The following is a 16395-nucleotide window of genomic DNA, read 5'->3' on the forward strand; positions in this document are numbered from 1 at the left end:
CTCTCCGTTTAGAAATTAAAATAGATAGGAGAGTGAGAGTGAGACACTTCATTTACTTACTGGAGCTTAGGAGGAGTTATACTAGTGACTGATGACCAGTGACCTGACCACCAGTGCAGTTTTATAATTTATTATTATTTAATAATCCGTTCTGTTCTTGTTCTCTGCCTGAAAAAAACGATACACAGTGACTCAGTCACACTCACATACCATATCTGTGCTCAGCCCAGTGTGCTGCGTCATCTATGTATAATATCTGACTGTGCTCACACAGCTTAATTGTGGGGGAGACTGGGGAGCAGTTATAGGTTATAGCAGGAGCCAGGAGTACATATTAAACAGTGCACACTTTTGCTGCCAGAGTGCCACTGCCAGTGTGACTGACCACTGTGACCAGTGACCTGACCACACTGACCACCAGTATAGTATATTGTGATTGTCTGCCTGAAAAAGTACACTCGTCGTGTGACTTGTGTGGTGTTTTTTTATTCTATAAAAATTAAAAAACTAATTCTGCTGACAGACAGTGTCCAGCAGGTCCGTCATTATATAATATATACCTGTCCGGCTGCAGTAGTGATATATATATATTTTTTATATCATTATTTATCATCCAGTCTATACTAGCAGCAGACACAGTACGGTAGTTCACGGCTGTAGCTACCTCTGTGTCGGCACTCGGCAGTCCATCCATAATTGTATACCACCTACCCGTGGTTTTTTTTTCTTTCTTCTTTATACATACTACATCTCATTATCATCCAGTCTATATTAGCAGCAGACACAGTACAGTACGGTAGTCCACGGCTGTAGCTACCTCTGTGTCGGCACTCGGCAGTCCATCCATAATTGTATACCACCTACCCGTGGTTTTTTTTTTCTTTCTTCTTTATACATACTACATCTCATTATCATCCAGTCTATATTAGCAGCAGACACAGTACAGTACGGTAGTCCACGGCTGTAGCTACCTCTGTGTCGGCACTCGGCAGTCCATCCATAATTGTATACCACCTACCCGTGGTTTTTTTTTCCTTTCTTCTTTATACATTACATACTACATCTCATTATCATCCAGTCTATATTAGCAGCAGACACAGTACGGTAGTCCACGGCTGTAGCTACCTCTGTGTCGGCACTCGGCAGTCCATCCATAATTGTATACCACCTACCCGTGGTTTTTTTTTTCTTTCTTCTTTATACATACTACATCTCATTATCATCCAGTCTATATTAGCAGCAGACACAGTACGGTAGTCCACGGCTGTAGCTACCTCTGTGTCGGCACTCGGCAGTCCATCCATAATTGTATACCACCTACCCGTGGTTTTTTTTTTTCTTTCTTCTTTATACATACTACATCTCATTATCATCCAGTCTATATTAGCAGCAGACACAGTACAGTACGGTAGTCCACGGCTGTAGCTACCTCTGTGTCGGCACTCGGCAGTCCATCCATAAGTATACTAGTATCCATCCATCTCCATTGTTTACCTGAGGTGCCTTTTAGTTGTGCCTATTAAAATATGGAGAACAAAAATGTTGAGGTTCCAAAATTAGGGAAAGATCAAGATCCACTTCCACCTCGTGCTGAAGCTGCTGCCACTAGTCATGGCCGAGACGATGAAATGCCAGCAACGTCGTCTGCCAAGGCCGATGCCCAATGTCATAGTACAGAGCATGTCAAATCCAAAACACCAAATATCAGTAAAAAAAGGACTCCAAAACCTAAAATAAAATTGTCGGAGGAGAAGCGTAAACTTGCCAATATGCCATTTACCACACGGAGTGGCAAGGAACGGCTGAGGCCCTGGCCTATGTTCATGGCTAGTGGTTCAGCTTCACATGAGGATGGAAGCACTCAGCCTCTCGCTAGAAAACTGAAAAGACTCAAGCTGGCAAAAGCACCGCAAAGAACTGTGCGTTCTTCGAAATCCCAAATCCACAAGGAGAGTCCAATTGTGTCGGTTGCGATGCCTGACCTTCCCAACACTGGACGTGAAGAGCATGCGCCTTCCACCATTTGCACGCCCCCTGCAAGTGCTGGAAGGAGCACCCGCAGTCCAGTTCCTGATAGTCAGATTGAAGATGTCAGTGTTGAAGTACACCAGGATGAGGAGGATATGGGTGTTGCTGGCGCTGGGGAGGAAATTGACCAGGAGGATTCTGATGGTGAGGTGGTTTGTTTAAGTCAGGCACCCGGGGAGACACCTGTTGTCCGTGGGAGGAATAGGGCCATTGACATGCCTGGTCAAAATACAAAAAAAATCAGCTCTTCGGTGTGGAAGTATTTCACCAGAAATGCGGACAACATTTGTCAAGCCGTGTGTTGCCTTTGTCAAGCTGTAATAAGTAGGGGTAAGGACGTTAACCACCTCGGAACATCCTCCCTTATACGTCACCTGCAGCGCATTCATAATAAGTCAGTGACAAGTTCAAAAACTTTGGGTGACAGCGGAAGCAGTCCACTGACCAGTAAATCCCTTCCTCTTGTAACCAAGCTCACGCAAACCACCCCACCAACTCCCTCAGTGTCAATTTCCTCCTTACCCAGGAATGCCAATAGTCCTGCAGGCCATGTCACTGGCAATTCTGACGAGTCCTCTCCTGCCTGGGATTCCTCCAATGCATCCTTGAGTGTAATGCCTACTGCTGCTGGCGCTGCTGTTGTTGCTGCTGGGAGTCGATCGTCATCCCAGAGGGGAAGTCGTAAGCCCACTTGTACTACTTCCAGTAAGCAATTGACTGTCCAACAGTCCTTTGCGAGGAAGATGAAATATCACAGCAGTCATCCTGCTGCAAAGCGGATAACTGAGGCCTTGACAACTATGTTGGTGTTAGACGTGCGTCCGGTATCCGCCGTTAGTTCACAGGGAACTAGACAATTTATTGAGGCAGTGTGCCCCCGTTACCAAATACCATCTAGGTTCCACTTCTCTAGGCAGGCGATACCGAGAATGTACACGGACGTCAGAAAAAGACTCACCAGTGTCCTAAAAAATGCAGTTGTACCCAATGTCCACTTAACCACGGACATGTGGACAAGTGGAGCAGGGCAGGGTCAGGACTATATGACTGTGACAGCCCACTGGGTAGATGTATGGACTCCCGCCACAAGAACAGCAGCGGCGGCACCAGTAGCAGCATCTCGCAAACGCCAACTCTTTCCTAGGCAGGCTACGCTTTGTATCACCGGTTTCCAGAATACGCACACAGCTGAAAACCTCTTACGGCAACTGAGGAAGATCATCGCAGAATGGCTTACCCCAATTGGACTCTCCTGTGGATTTGTGGCATCGGACAACGCCAGCAATATTGTGTGTGCATTAAATATGGGCAAATTCCAGCACGTCCCATGTTTTGCACATACCTTAAATTTGGTGGTGCAGAATTTTTTAAAAAACGACAGGGGCGTGCAAGAGATGCTGTCGGTGGCCAGAAGAATTGCGGGACACTTTCGGCGTACAGGCACCACGTACAGAAGACTGGAGCACCACCAAAAACTACTGAACCTGCCCTGCCATCATCTGAAGCAAGAAGTGGTAACGAGGTGGAATTCAACCCTCTATATGCTTCAGAGGTTGGAGGAGCAGCAAAAGGCCATTCAAGCCTATACAATTGAGCACGATATAGGAGGTGGAATGCACCTGTCTCAAGCGCAGTGGAGAATGATTTCAACGTTGTGCAAGGTTCTGATGCCCTTTGAACTTGCCACACGTGAAGTCAGTTCAGACACTGCCAGCCTGAGTCAGGTCATTCCCCTCATCAGGCTTTTGCAGAAGAAGCTGGAGACATTGAAGGAGGAGCTAACACGGAGCGATTCCGCTAGGCATGTGGGACTTGTGGATGGAGCCCTTAATTCGCTTAACAAGGATTCACGGGTGGTCAATCTGTTGAAATCAGAGCACTACATTTTGGCCACCGTGCTCGATCCTAGATTTAAAGCCTACCTTGGATCTCTCTTTCCGGCAGACACAAGTCTGCTGGGGTTGAAAGACCTGCTGGTGCGAAAATTGTCAAGTCAAGCGGAACGCGACCTGTCAACATCTCCTCCTTCACATTCTCCCGCAACTGGGGGTGCGAGGAAAAGGCTCAGAATTCCGAGCCCACCCGCTGGCGGTGATGCAGGGCAGTCTGGAGCGACTGCTGATGCTGACATCTGGTCCGGACTGAAGGACCTGACAACGATTACGGACATGTCGTCTACTGTCACTGCATATGATTCTCTCAACATTGAAAGAATGGTGGAGGATTATATGAGTGACCGCATCCAAGTAGGCACGTCACACAGTCCGTACTTATACTGGCAGGAAAAAGAGGCAATTTGGAGGCCCTTGCACAAACTGGCTTTATTCTACCTAAGTTGCCCTCCCACAAGTGTGTACTCCGAAAGAGTGTTTAGTGCCGCCGCTCACCTTGTCAGCAATCGGCGTACGAGGTTACATCCAGAAAATGTGGAGAAGATGATGTTCATTAAAATGAATTATAATCAATTCCTCCGCGGAGACATTGACCAGCAGCAATTGCCTCCACAAAGTACACAGGGAGCTGAGATGGTGGATTCCAGTGGGGACGAATTGATAATCTGTGAGGAGGGGGATGTACACGATGATATATCGGAGGATGATGATGAGGTGGACATCTTGCCTCTGTAGAGCCAGTTTGTGCAAGGAGAGATTAATTGCTTCTTTTTTGGTGGGGGTCCAAACCAACCCGTCATATCAGTCACAGTCGTGTGGCAGACCCTGTCACTGAAATGATGGGTTGGTTAAAGTGTGCATGTCCTGTTTATACAACATAAGGGTGGGTGGGAGGGCCCAAGGACAATTCCATCTTGCACCTCTTTTTTCTTTAATTTTTCTTTGCGTCATGTGCTGTTTGGGGAGGGTTTTTTGGAAGGGCCATCCTGCGTGACACTGCAGTGCCACTCCTAGATGGGCCCGGTGTTTGTGTCGGCCACTAGGGTCGCTTATCTTACTCACACAGCTACCTCATTGCGCCTCTTTTTTTCTTTGCGTCATGTGCTGTTTGGGGAGGGTTTTTTGGAAGGGCCATCCTGCGTGACACTGCAGTGCCACTCCTAGATGGGCCCGGTGTTTGTGTCGGCCACTAGGGTCGCTTATCTTACTCACACAGCTACCTCATTGCGCCTCTTTTTTTCTTTGCGTCATGTGCTGTTTGGGGAGGGTTTTTTGGAAGGGCCATCCTGCGTGACACTGCAGTGCCACTCCTAGATGGGCCCGGTGTTTGTGTTGGCCACTAGGGTCGCTTATCTTACTCACACAGCTACCTCATTGCGCCTCTTTTTTTCTTTGCGTCATGTGCTGTTTGGGGAGGGTTTTTTGGAAGGGACATCCTGCGTGACACTGCAGTGCCACTCCTAGATGGGCCCGGTGTTTGTGTCGGCCACTAGGGTCGCTTATCTTACTCACACAGCTACCTCATTGCGCCTCTTTTTTTCTTTGCGTCATGTGCTGTTTGGGGAGGGTTTTTTGGAAGGGCCATCCTGCGTGACACTGCAGTGCCACTCCTAGATGGGCCCGGTGTTTGTGTCGGCCACTAGGGTCGCTTATCTTACTCACACAGCTACCTCATTGCGCCTCTTTTTTTCTTTGCGTCATGTGCTGTTTGGGGAGGGTTTTTTGGAAGGGCCATCCTGCGTGACACTGCAGTGCCACTCCTAGATGGGCCCGGTGTTTGTGTCGGCCACTAGGGTCGCTTATCTTACTCACACAGCTACCTCATTGCGCCTCTTTTTTTCTTTGCGTCATGTGCTGTTTGGGGAGGGTTTTTTGGAAGGGACATCCTGCGTGACACTGCAGTGCCACTCCTAGATGGGCCCGGTGTTTGTGTCGGCCACTAGGGTCGCTTATCTTACTCACACAGCTACCTCATTGCGCCTCTTTTTTTCTTTGCGTCATGTGCTGTTTGGGGAGGGTTTTTTGGAAGGGACATCCTGCGTGACACTGCAGTGCCACTCCTAGATGGGCCCGGTGTTTGTGTCGGCCACTAGGGTCGCTTATCTTACTCACACAGCTACCTCATTGCGCCTCTTTTTTTCTTTGCGTCATGTGCTGTTTGGGGAGGGTTTTTTGGAAGGGCCATCCTGCGTGACACTGCAGTGCCACTCCTAGATGGGCCCGGTGTTTGTGTCGGCCACTAGGGTCGCTTATCTTACTCACACAGCTACCTCATTGCGCCTCTTTTTTTCTTTGCGTCATGTGCTGTTTGGGGAGGGTTTTTTGGAAGGGCCATCCTGCGTGACACTGCAGTGCCACTCCTAGATGGGCCCGGTGTTTGTGTCGGCCACTAGGGTCGCTTATCTTACTCACACAGCTACCTCATTGCGCCTCTTTTTTTCTTTGCGTCATGTGCTGTTTGGGGAGGGTTTTTTGGAAGGGACATCCTGCGTGACACTGCAGTGCCACTCCTAGATGGGCCCGGTGTTTGTGTCGGCCACTAGGGTCGCTTATCTTACTCACACAGCTACCTCATTGCGCCTCTTTTTTTCTTTGCGTCATGTGCTGTTTGGGGAGGGTTTTTTGGAAGGGACATCCTGCGTGACACTGCAGTGCCACTCCTAGATGGGCCCGGTGTTTGTGTCGGCCACTAGGGTCGCTTATCTTACTCACACAGCTACCTCATTGCGCCTCTTTTTTTCTTTGCGTCATGTGCTGTTTGGGGAGGGTTTTTTGGAAGGGACATCCTGCGTGACACTGCAGTGCCACTCCTAGATGGGCCAGGTGTTTGTGTCGGCCACTAGGGTCGCTTAGCTTAGTCATCCAGCGACCTCGGTGCAAATTTTAGGACTAAAAATAATATTGTGAGGTGTGAGGTATTCAGAATAGACTGAAAATGAGTGGAAATGATGGTTTTTGAGGTTAATAATACTTTGGGATCAAAATGACCCCCAAATTCTATGATTTAAGCTGTTTTTTAGGTTTTTTGGAAAAAAACACCCGAATCCAAAACACACCCGAATCCGACAAAAAAAATTCGGTTAGGTTTTGCAAAACGCGGTCGAACCCAAAACACGGCCGCGGAACCGAACCCAAAACCAAAACACAAAACCCGAAAAATTTCCGGCGCTCATCTCTAGTCTTTAGTAACCATGACACATTGGTTGTTGCGTGCTTCATTACTGTAGAACTGCTAGAAACACATTGCACACAAGATAGATTCATACACCAACTACAGTATTTAGAGTGCAAAATGAGATCCGGTATATCCTTCCACCAAATACATACACAACAACAACAGCAGCAACTACATACAGCAATGGAGATATGGATTTTCTCTTACGTCCTAGAGGATGCTGGGGACTCCGTAAGGACCATGGGGTATAGACGGGCTCCGCAGGAGACATGGGCACCTAAAAGAACTTTCTAGTATGGTGTGCACTGGCTCCTCCCTCTATGCCCCTCCTCCAGACCTCAGTTAGATCTTGTGCCCAGAGGAGATAGGGTGCATTACAGGGAGCTCTCCTGAGTTTTCTGTAAAAAGAATTTTGTTAGGTTTTTTATTTTCAGGGAGCTCTGCTGGCAACAGACTCCCTGCATCGTGGGACTGAGGGGAGAGAAGCAGACCCACTTCTTAAGAGTTTAAGGGCTCTGTTTCTTAGGCTACTGGACACCATTATCTCCAGAGGGAGTCGGAACACAGGTCTCACCCTGGGGTTCGTCCCGGAGCCGCGCCGCCATCCTCCTCACAGAGGCCGGAAAAAAGAAGCCGGGTGAGTATGAAAGACATATGAAGACGTCAGGCGGCAGAAGACTTCACATCTTCATGAGGTAAGCGCGCAGCAGGAAGCTGCGCGCTATTGCTCCCACACTTACACACACTGGGCACTGATGGGTACAGGGTGCAGGGGGGGGGGGGCGCCCTGGGCAGCAATAAACCTCGTTTTGGGCATTAAAGCATGTAGTTAGGCTGCAGAGGCAGTAAACTACAGATCCCTGCCATTTTTTCAAATTTACGAGCGGGACCGAAGCCCGCCGCGCGAGGGGTCGGAGCTTGATCCCTCAGCACTAACCAGCGCCATTTTCTCCACAGAGGCTGCAGAGAACGCTGCCTCCCCGGACTCTCCCCTGCTGAGCATCAGAGGGCTGAAAAAAAGAGAGGGGGGCACATATTTTGCGCAGTGAGTGGGGAAAATCTATCTATATATATATATATATATATATATATATATATATATAAAAGCGCTATCTGGTTTTTTTTCCCTGGGTCAGTTTGGCGCTGGTGTGTGCTGGCATACTCTCTCTCTGTCTCTCCAAAGGGCCTGCTTTAGGGAATTGTCCCCTCATAGCTATATCCCTGTGTGTGTGGGGTGTCGGTACGTGTGTCGGCATGTCTGAAACGGAAGGCTTATCCAAAGAGGAGGTGGAACAGATGAGTGGTGTGTCTCAATCGGCGGTGCCGACTCAGGATTGGATGGATATGTGGCATATGTTAAATGCTAGTGTAGTTTCACTGCATAAAAGGCTGGACAAAGTAGAGTCCAACGCGTCGGCAGGTAATCAATCTACAGATTGTACCGACTCACAGGACCCATCGGGGTCTCAGAAACGTCCCTTCTCACAAATAAGGGACACAGATACCGACACGGACTCTGATTCCAGTGTTGACTATGATGAAGCAAAATTGCACCCCAGGGTGACAAAAAGTATTCAGTGAATGATTATTGCAATAAAAGATGTCTTACATATCACTGATGAGCCCTCGGTGCCCGACACGAGGATACACATGTTTAAGGGAAAGAAACAGGTTATAAACTTTCCTCCTTCACATGAAATTAATGAGTTATGTGAAAAAAGCATGGGAAACTCCAGATAAGAAGCTGCAGATTCCCAAAAGGGCTCTTATGGCGTACCCTTTCCCTACACAGGACAGGGTACGTTGGGAATCTTCTCCCACAGTGGACAAAGCCTTAACACGCCTTTCCAAGAAGGTGGCGCTACCGTCCCCTAACACAGCGGCCCTCAAGGATCCTGTGGACCGCAGGCAAGAGACTACATTAAAGTCTATCTACACTCATACTGGTACTTTGCTTAGACCGGCAATTGCGTCGGCATGGGTATGTAGTGCAGTAGCAGCTTGGACAGATACACTGTCAGCTGACCTTGATACCCTAGATAGGGATACAATTTTGTTAACATTAGCTCATATTAAGGACGCAGTCTTATATATGAGGGACGCTCAAAGAGACATTGGATTACTGGGTTCAATAGCCAATGCTATGGCTATTTCGGCAAGAAGAGCCTTATGGATCCGCCAATGGACGGGGGATGCAGACTCAAAAAGGAGGTTTTACCTTACAAAGGTGATGTATTGTTTGGGGACGGCCTCGCGGACCTGGTTTCTACAGCTACCGCGGGTAAGTCGACCTTTTTACCTTTTGTTCCCCAACAGCAAAAGAAACCCCCACAATATCAGATGCAGTCCTTTCGGTCGCATAGATCCAGAAGAGGTCGGGGCTCCTCTTTCCTCACCAGAGGTAAGGGTAGAGGCAAGAGGACACCTGCTGCGGCTGGTTCCCAAGAGCAGAAGTCCTCCCCGGCTTCCGCTAAGTCTACCGCATGACGCTGGGGCTCCCCTGCGGGAGTCCGCACAGGTGGGGGCACGCTTTCGACTATTGAGCCAAGTCTGGGTTCAGTCAGACGTGGACCCTTGGGTGATAGAAATAGTCTCCCAGGGCTACTAGCTGGAATTCGAAGAGGTGCCCCCTCGCCGATTTTTCAAGTCGGCCTTACCAGCTTCTACCCCAGAGCGGGAAGTAGTGCTAGCTGCAATTCAAACGCTGTGTCAACAGCGAGTGATTATCAGGGTTCCCCTCAGCCAATAGGGAAAAGGGTATTATTCAACCCTATTTGTGGTTCCGAAGCCGGATGGTTCGGTCAGGCCCATTTTAAACCTAAAATCCCTGAACCTGTACCTGAAAAGATTCAAATTCAAGATGGAATCTCTCCGAGCGGTGATAGCCTGCCTGGAAGGGGGGGATTTAATGGTGTCACTGGACATAAAGGATGCTTACCTTCATGTCCCCATATATCCCTCTCATCAGGAGTTCCTGAGATTCGCGGTACAGGATTGTCATTATCAGTTTCAGACGTTGCCGTTTGGGCTGTCCACGGCCCCAAGGATTTTCACCAAGTTAATGGCGGAAATGATGGTGATCCTGTGCTAGCAAGGAGTAACAATTATCCCATACTTGGACGATCTCCTGATAAAAGCGAGATCAAGAGAGCAATTACTGGAGAACGTGTCACTCTCTCAGAGAGTGCTTCAGCAACCTGGGTGGATTCTCAATCTACCAAAGTCACAGTTGGTTCTGACAACTCGACTAGCGTTCCTAGGCATGATACTGGACACGGAACAAAAGAAAATTTTCCTCCCGTTGGAAAAAGTCCAGGACCTCCAGAACATGGTCCAAGAACTACTAAAGCCAAAAAGAGTGTCAGCTCATCAATGCACTCGGGTTCTGGGAAAAATGGTGGCAACTTACGAGGCCATTCCCTTCGGCAGGTTCCATGCAAGGACGTTTCAATGGGATCTTCTGGACAAATAAAAAAATAACACTATCCCCCAGGGCCAGGGTGTCTCTTCTATGGTGGCTGCAGAGTGCTCACCTTCTAGAGGGTCGCAGGTTCGGCATTCAGGACTGGATCCTGGTAACCACGGACGCGAGCCTCCGAGGATGGGGAGCAGTCACCCAAGGAAGAAATTTTCAGGGACTGTGGTCAGACCAGGAGTCCTGTCTACACATCAACGTGTTGGAGCTAAGGGCCATATACAACGGCCTTCGACAAGCGGATAATCTTCTTCGCAACCTACCGGTTCTGATTCTATCAGGCAATGTCACAGCAGTAGCTCATGTGAACCGCCAAGGCGGGACAAGAAGCAGAGTCGCGATGGCGGAAGCCATCAGGATTCTTCGCTGGGCGGAAAATCACGTAGGCGCTCTATCAGCTGTCTTCCTTCCGGGAGTGGACAACTGGGAAGCAGACTTCCTCAGCAGACACGATCTCCATCCAGGAGAGTGGGGACTATATCAAGAAGTCTCTGCAGAGATAACGGGTCTCTGGGGAGTTCCTCAAATAGACATGATGGCGTCACGCCTCAACAAGAAGCTTTGGAGGTATTGTGCCGGGTCCCGGGACCCTCAGGCAATAGCAGTAGACGCTCTGGTAACGCCATGGGTGTTCCAGTCGGTCTATGTGTTTCCTCCTCGTCCTCTCATCACAAAAGTGTTGAGGATCATAAGACGAAAAAGAGTACAGACAATACTCATTGTTCCAGACTGGCCCCTAAGGGCCTGGTACTCAGATCTTCAGGAGATGCTCACGGAAGAGCCCTGGCCTCTTCCTCTAAGGGAAGACCTGTTACAGCAGGGGCCCTGCATGTTCCAAGACTTACCGTGGTTACTTTTGACGGCATGGCGGTTGAACGCCGGATCCTAGCGGAGAAGGGTATTCCGGAGGAGGTCATACCTACTCTAATAAAGGCTAGGAAGGAGGTGACGGCAAAACATTATCACCGTATCTGGCGGAAATATGTCTCTTGGTGTGAAACCAAGAATGTTCCTACGGAAGATTTCCATCTGGGTCGTTTTCTCCACTTCCTACAGACAGGAGTGGATATGGGCCTAAAGTTAGGCTCTGTTAAAGTACAGATTTCGGCCTTGTCAATATTCTTTCAGAAGGAATTGGCTTCTCTCCCAGAAGTCCAGACGTTTGTAAAAGGAGTACTGCACATCCAGCCTCCTTTTGTGCCCCCAGTGGCACCATGGGACCTGAACGTGGTGTTGCAGTTCCTTAAATCACACTGGTTTGAACCCCTTAAAACGGTGGAGTTGAAATTTCTCACCTGGAAGGTGGTCATGTTGTTAGCCTTGGCATCTGCGAGGCGTGTGTCAGAATTGGCGGCCTTGTCTTACAAGAGCCCTTACTTGATTTTTCATGTGGAAATTTTTACCTAAGGTGGTGTCTTCGTTTCATATGAACCAACCTATAGTGGTGCCTGTGGCTACGAGTGACTTGGAGGATTCCATGTCCCTGGATGTAGTCAGGGCCTTAAAAATGTATGTAGCCAGGACGGCTAGAATTAGGAAAACAGATGCATTGTTTGTCCTGTATGCTGCCAAAAAGATTGGCGCGCCTGCTTCGAAGCAGACTATTACTCGCTGGATCTGTAACACGATTCAGCAGGCTTATGTTACGGCTGGATTGCCGTTACCGCATTCAGTAAAGGCCCATTGCACTTGGAAGGTGGGCTCTTCTTGGGCGGCTGCCCGGGGCGTCTCGGCATTACAGCTTTGCCGAGCAGCAACTTGGACGGGGTCAAACACTTTTGCTAAATTCTACAAGTTTGATACCCTGGCTGATGAGGACCTAGCGTTTGCTCAGTCGGTACTGCAGAGTCATCCGCACTCACCCGCCCAATTGGGAGCTTTGGTATAAACCCCATGGTCCTTACGGAGTCCCCAGCATCCTCTAGGACGTAAGAGAAAATAAGATTTTAAGCCTACCGGTAAATATTTTTCTCCTAGTCCGTAGAGGATGCTGGGCGCCCCTCCCAGTGCGGAAAATCTGCAAGACTTGTATATAGTTATTGCTGTACGCTGAGCTGCAAAAATCCAGTGTGTGCAGTCTCTGCGCAGCCCAGGACTTACTCCTACAGTGCAATGAGAACAGGCTGATCAGGGCTGGAGCTGACGTCAGATACCCTCCCTGAAAACGCTTGGGAACGCCTGCATTTTTCTGGACGCACCTAGTAAATGGTCAATTACCACCCACAAACGGCCTCTTCCTGTCAATCACCTTGCGAACACCCATGCGATAGGAATTTTTGCATCATCCTGTGTCTCACCGGCGATGCCCGTTGTTGTTGGCCGACGTGCATGAGCATTGTGGTGCATACGCATGCACAGTCTATTGCTGATCACCCGCTGTGCAAGAAACGCACAGCAGCGATCAGGTCTGAATCACCTCCAAAGTGAATGTGACATTTTTTCTATGTATTCGCCAGAGGAGTCTATGCAAAGTTGCATGTGCTCAAACAACTTGGTGAAGCAGCTGGACCAGTCCGAAGCAGGATTGTCTTCTACATGCTGGATGGTTTCCACTGCAGCTTCCAGTAACTCAAAACAAATCCTACACATTTTACACTTGATTTGTGGGAATACATAGAAGTCACAGGGCACCACGTCTGGACTGTATGGCGGATGACCAATCTCCTGGATGCATTCATTGGACAGAAAATCCACACTTTCCTGGAATTGTGGGCAGGTACATTGTAGTGATGGAAAAGAGTACCATGAGCGTGAGCTATTGGCTGGCGCCTGGAAATGGCTTCCAGCACTTGTGGCAGGCATGGGTTGGTTTACCAGTTCCCAATGACGGTGCTCTGCTGCATGAGTTGTACGGTAGCTACATGACCAGTCTTGGCCACAAAAACAGACACCATCTACTTGGCCATGCTGCACTCACGTCTGAACTTCTGTGGCAGTGCACCTCCATCTGGGGTCCACTGAGCTGACTGTTGTCTGGTCTCAGAGTCAAAACTGTAGATCCAGGATTCATCACCACAGATGATCTCCTAGACAGAGTTTGCGTGATCACCATCAAACCTGGCCAGCATTTTGCGGCAACAAGTCATCAGAGCCTCCTTATGCTCTTGAGTCAGCTGATGGGGTACCCAGTGTGTAGAACCTTGCTCAGGCCAAGCTTTTCGTAGAGTATCAGAGTGATCATGGACACAGGTCGGCCATAGCGATCCTCGTCTTCCAGGGATCACCTGCTCAGAGATTCTGCAAACCACTCAAACACAGTAGTTCGGGATGGAGTTTCCTCCCCAAAAGCAGCTTGCAATTGGTCAAAACCTGCACTGCTGTTGCAGATCAGTGGTCGTAGAAGATCTCAGAAGATCATGGCTCCCAAGTGGCCTCTGTTAAGCTCAGTTAACGAGTTTGTGAAGGAAGTTAACATGCTGGCTCCTTCAGTGTGCAGTGCTGCTTATATATGGTTCTGTGCATTGACATTTCACAAGAACTTTAGTCAGATTGTGTCTACTCTGCACTGCACCTCTGGAACGTACTGCACACCCCTCGTATACTGATGACATCATCATACCTGAGTAGTAGTAAACTGATTTCTTGCCTTTATGGAAGGGAGCTGCAATTATTCAAAATTCTTAAACACTGTAAGAATATTGTGATAGGCATTACAGTTTTCCTGAGACCTGTTTCTGCTACCCTGATACTATTCTTGAATTGAATGTTGGGCTAGACTATGTGACATTTTGACTGTTGCTGTTGGTTTATGATTTAAGCATGTCATAGCTCTTAATTACAAACAAAAATTCTCTGTAAAGAAGACAAAATATCACATTTCATCCTGCTGCTGGCTGTGTAAGTCACCTTTCCAGCTACACCAGTGTCCATGGCTCTATAGGCTTCCTGTTTCCCTTGGACTCACTCCACAACAGATTGCTGATCGTGGTGCTGGCTGCTAGCTGCATTGCTAGGGGGTGGAGATTGCCATGACCATTCTCAACAGGGCCCTTTCTGCAGAACACTAGGCTCATCAGAGCCTTTTCTACCGTATGCTAAGCTCAATGGGGCCATTTTTACTGCATACAAGACTCAACAGGGCCAATTGTACCGCATACTAGGCTCAACAGGGCCATTTCTACCACATACTAGGCTCAACAGGGCCAATTGTACTGCATGCTAGGCTCAACAGGGCCATTCTACCGCATACTAGTGGAAACCCACTTTCTCACACGGGCCCTCATTCCGAGTTGTTCGCTCGTTATTTTTCTTCGCATCGGTGCGATTTTCTGCTAACTGCGCATGCGCAATGTTCGCACTGCGGCTGCGTCAAGTAAATTTGCTAAGAAGTTTGGTATTTTACTCACAGCATTACGAGGTTTTTTCTTCGTTCTGGTGATCGGAGTGTGATTGACAGGAAGTGGGTGTTTCTGGGCGGAAACTGACCGTTTTATGGGTGTGTGTGAAAAAACGCTGCCGTTTCTGGGAAAAACGCGGGAGTGGCTGGAGAAATGGGGGAGTGTCTGGGCGAACGCTGGGCGTGTTTGTGACGTCAAACCAGGAACGAAACTGACTGAACTGATCGCAGTGGCAGAGTAAGTGTCGAGCTACTCAGAAACTGCTAAGAAATTTCTATTCGCAATTTTGAGAATCTTTCGTTCGCAATTCTGCTAAGCTAAGATTCACTCCCAGTAGGCGGCGGCTTAGCGTGTGCAATGCTGCTAAAAGCAGCTTGCGAGCGAACAACTCGGAATGAGGGCCACTATCTAGACTGCTCTCCTAACAGCAGAACATTCATATACCATGACTTTTATATATCAGTTTTACAGTTTATGTAATCCCAGTTCCTCCATTATTTTTCCTTTCTCTGTAATTCCCTGGCCCACAGCATGTTACTCTTGACAGAATGGTCATCCTACCCACTGTAACCTACATAGTGCACCATAGATTGCTGCCTCGCCTGGTACTCTTTAGGGCAGGATGAGCACCCCATTGAGGTGATGATGCAGGGGTATCCTGTTAGCTCTCTGTTCATTCTCTAAAGTAGTTCTCTCTCTCCCATTATGTGTCGTCGATTCCAGGCATTCCTATTCTGCCCAGAGTGTCTATGTAGTGTGCCTAAAATGGCTGCCTCACCTGGATTTTCATGGGTAGGATAAATAGCCCTGCAACTGATGACCCAAAATATTTTTCAGGTTATATTATAGCCTTAATTTCTGGTTGCTTAGTCATTTTGAAGCTGGAGTAGTCCAAGGTGATTCTCTAGATATTAACCAGTAAGGCCTCAGAGTCAGAACTATTGTTCTCCACCTTACAAACAACACTGAGGGGCAGATGTATGAAAGGGCATTAAGGGGATATGTTCTGCTGATATCGATTTTCCCCAGTGTATGAATGACGATATGTGTGGTAAATGACAGAGGCACTATGCGCCCTGTCATTATTGGCGCTGCTCTCTTTAAGATATCTTTAAAATATCACACCGCCACCACAACAGTGACAGTACTGCCTCTGTCTGCAGCGGCTGCCGGCTCCCAGCTGCATGGGAGATCTTGCGATGGTTGCGAAATCTCGCGCATGCCTGGTGGAGTCAGCCTGGAGGTGAGACACAGAGCATCAGCACTAGGCTGATGTGCTGTGGGTTCTGGCAGGGATCACTTGAGGGGGAAGTTTTCACTCCCTCACTCCGGCAACTGAGATGTTAATACATCTAATCTGTACTGCTACCTGCTTCGCCTTGGTAAAGAGGCAAAGCACAATGCATGCCACTATAATACATCTGCCCCTGAGTTCGGTATCTGATAGGACGGCGTTGCCAGAACTACTTCAGTTATGGTCTTTAGAAC

The sequence above is a fragment of the Pseudophryne corroboree genome, chromosome 3 (genome assembly GCF_028390025.1).
Source record: "Pseudophryne corroboree isolate aPseCor3 chromosome 3, aPseCor3.hap2, whole genome shotgun sequence".
NCBI classification, from domain to species: domain Eukaryota; kingdom Metazoa; phylum Chordata; class Amphibia; order Anura; family Myobatrachidae; genus Pseudophryne; species Pseudophryne corroboree.